The following is a 3,470-nucleotide window of genomic DNA, read 5'->3' on the forward strand; positions in this document are numbered from 1 at the left end:
CTGTCAATCGAGAGATTTTCACTGCAGGTACTAATCCTCCTGAAATTCCATAGATGTGAGCTTCGAAAAGAAACCAGATCTATAAGCAAACATCTCATTTAGCGGGAGGCTGCCCCCCTCCAAATAGCAATATTCATCAAGAAATCAGCCCCCCCCCCCAAATTAAGCTATTGCTCTCTGGAATGAAATAGGAAAGAGGGATATTGAGTCAATTTGGCACAGCGGGAGCAGCTGAAGGGGAGGAGGGATGAAAAGAGGCTCAAATGAGGATGGGGGTGGAAAGGGATGTCAGGTTGCAGCTGACTTCTGGCGAGAGACAAGCAGAGAGCCAGCTTGAGAGTGCAGAGGCAGTTTGGTGTAGTGGTTAGGAGCGCGGACTCTAATCTGGGAGGGCCGGGTTTGATTCCCCACTCCTCCACATGCAGCTGCTGGTGTGACCTTGGGTCAGTCACCAGTTCTCTCAGAGATGTTCTCTCAAGGGCAGTTCTCGAGAGAGCTCTCTCAGCCCCACCTGCCTGTTGTGGGGAGGGGAAGGGAAAGGAGACTGTAAGCCACTCTGAGACTCCTTCGGGCAGTGAAGGGCGGGCCTCCTCCTCCTCCTCCTCCTCCTCCTCTTCCTCTTCTTCTTCTTCTTCTGTTTGCCTCTGCTGCCTCTGTGTAGCTACTCTGAACATCCTTGATGGCGGTTATGTATTGGGACTGGAACATTCCAGGACTGTGTCTACCAGAGACTGGCTGAGCTTGGAGCTCTAGAACAATAGCCCACCAGGACTCTGGAGGTGGCCGATGGGGAATGAATGGGTCTGACAATGGCCCACCGTTGGTACTTGTTTAGGGAAGTGGGTGGAGTTGCATGCTATTTAAACAGGGCAGTTGGTTGCCCTGGCTTTTCGCTTTTTGTTCCTGCTGCATGACTAAAATAAAGGAGAGCCGATCACTAAGCTTGGGGTCGGACCATCCATGGAACCCGGTATTTGACAGTGGTCTCCCATCCAAGTCCTAACCAGAGCGGACCGTGCTTAGTTTAATGTTGTGGTGGAAAGGGCCATCAAGTCACAGCCAATATACGGCAAGCCTGTAGGGTTTTCAAGGCAAGAGATGAAGAGAGGTGGTCTTGGCATTGCCTGCCTCTGTGTCGTGACCCTGGTTTTCCTTGGTGGTCTCCCATCCGAGTACTGCTTAGGGCTGACCCTGCTTGTTTTCCAAGAGCTGATGAGATCAGGGCTAACCTGGGCCATCTAGGCCAGGCTCAGTCTATTTATCATTTGCTTGTTTGTTTACTGCACAAATCACTCTTCTTTCTTTACTTCTTTCTTTACTTGGCAACCCTAGTTTGAGCCCAGCCATCTCTGGTCTTCGGTAAAAGTAAAGGTCAAGGTTCCCCTTGCTCAAAAGCCAGTCGGATCCGACTCTAGGGATGCGGTGCTCATCTCCGTTTCCAAGCCGAAGAGCCAGCGCTGTCTGAAGACATTTCTGTGGACTCCCTAATTGAGTCCCATAGGCTGCGATCTGTCTTGAAACCGGCCAGATGCTGCTGGAAACCCTGGCCTGGCTTCTGACCATCAAATTCTGGCTGCGCCTTCTGTTTAATCCTGACCCGAATTCCTTTGCCTTTTTAATGCTGACAGATCGTTATGAACCTAATTGGCTGAAATTAGCACCCCCCCCCCAAAAAAAAATCAGGTCCTTAGGAATACATCTAGACCCGCTTTACTTATCATCTGCCTCCACAATATTTTATACAATTAAACGCAGGCTTCTTGATATTCAATTTCAGTGCCTGACTGAGGCAGCCAGAAAAGCCTGTTCCCCAGTTCATCTGGGATTATCCCAGACACTGGGCCAGACAGTTACTTATTTTCGTTCTCTAACTGATCACCATCAAAGAAGGGCATTTATGTTAGCCAGATTTAAGGTATTGCCATCGGCCATCTTCTCTGGAAGATGCCAAAAAATCCCCTATGAACTTAGGCAATGCCCCTGCGGTCAGGGAGCTATCGAATCCGTTTCCCATGTTCTTTTAAATTGTCCGTTTTATACTAAGATTTGAGGAAAATTTCTGGACACCCTTCTTTTTACATGGCGTGGTCTCCCTGAGAGTGTCAAGGTCCAGTGGCTACTCTCTGGGCAAAACGCTTCTATCACTTTTAATGTTGCTTGTTTTCTTCAATCTGTAATTCGAACCAGGGGAACTATTAATTGATCAGTTCTTCTTTGTTGGCTGTTCGACAGCCATACCTTTGATGTATTCCTAAATTTTAATGTTATCTTATCTCTTATATGCCAATAAAGGTTGTCTTTCACTGGGTGGGGGAGCCAAACTTCTGACAGAGTCCACTGGCCCCTGCATTCAGCTACCCATCCTCAAGCAAAGAGAAATTAATTGGGGCCCCACGGGCAACTTCTGCTATTTATTCCGAAGCTGCCTTCCATTTCTTCACCTGTTTCAGTCATGGAATTCACTTTACTTTTCCATTTAAGAAAAATCTGGCAATAAATTAGGGAATGAGGACGCAGACAGATGCCCTGAGAAATGTCATTATCTGGATAACTGCTTTGGCTTCCCCCCTCAGGTAATACGTCTGATGAAGAACTTTTGCATTGGCTTGAAATATCAGGTTACGAGGACTGTCAGGGGTTACCCTAAAATATATTACCATTATTATTATTATTATTATTATTATTATTATTGTTGTGATGGTGATGGTGATGGTGATGGTGATGGTGATGGTGATAGAAGAAGAAGAAGAAGAAGAAGAAGAAGAAGAAGAAGAAGAAGAAGAAGAAGAAGAAGAAGAAGAAGAAAAGAAGAAGAAGAAGAAGAAGAAGAAGAAGAAGAAGAAGAAGAAGAAGAAGAAGAAGAAGAAGAAGAAGAAGAAGAAATGTGTCCGAACTTGACCAGAGGGGCAATTCCTGACTGGGGCTTAAAACTCAATGGGTCTCATGCAGGGTTGCCAGGTCCCTCCTGGCAACTGGTGGAGGATGTGGGGGGAAGAAGAAGAAGAAGAGACTGGATTTATACCCCGCCCTTCACTACCCAAAGGTGTCTCAGAGCGGCTTACAAACTCCTTCCCCTTCCCCTTCCCACAACAGACACCCTGTGAGGCAGGTGGGGCTGAGAGAGCTCTTTCAAGAACTGTCCTTGAGAGAACAGCTCTTGTCAGAACTATGGCTTGCCCAAGGTCATCCAGCCACGTGCAAGTGGAGTGGGGAATCAAACCCGGCTCTCCCAGATTAGAGTCTTCACCACTTCACCACTACACCAAACTGGCTCTCCCACTTACTGGAAGTGGGAGGGAGGCCCACCTGATGTTGTAGTGATGCGTCTGTCACTTCCGACATGACCCGGAAGTGACATCATCACACAGTGACCTCAGAGGGACATCTGGTATTTGAGGGGGGAACTCTTTAGTAAATTTGGTTTCTACCACAGAGTGTTGCCTTGATGTTGCCGATGTGATGATGTCACT

The sequence above is a fragment of the Gekko japonicus genome, unplaced genomic scaffold, assembly GCF_001447785.1.
Source record: "Gekko japonicus isolate JY-2015 unplaced genomic scaffold, Gekko_japonicus_V1.1 scaffold1725, whole genome shotgun sequence".
Taxonomy (NCBI): Eukaryota; Metazoa; Chordata; class Lepidosauria; order Squamata; family Gekkonidae; genus Gekko; species Gekko japonicus.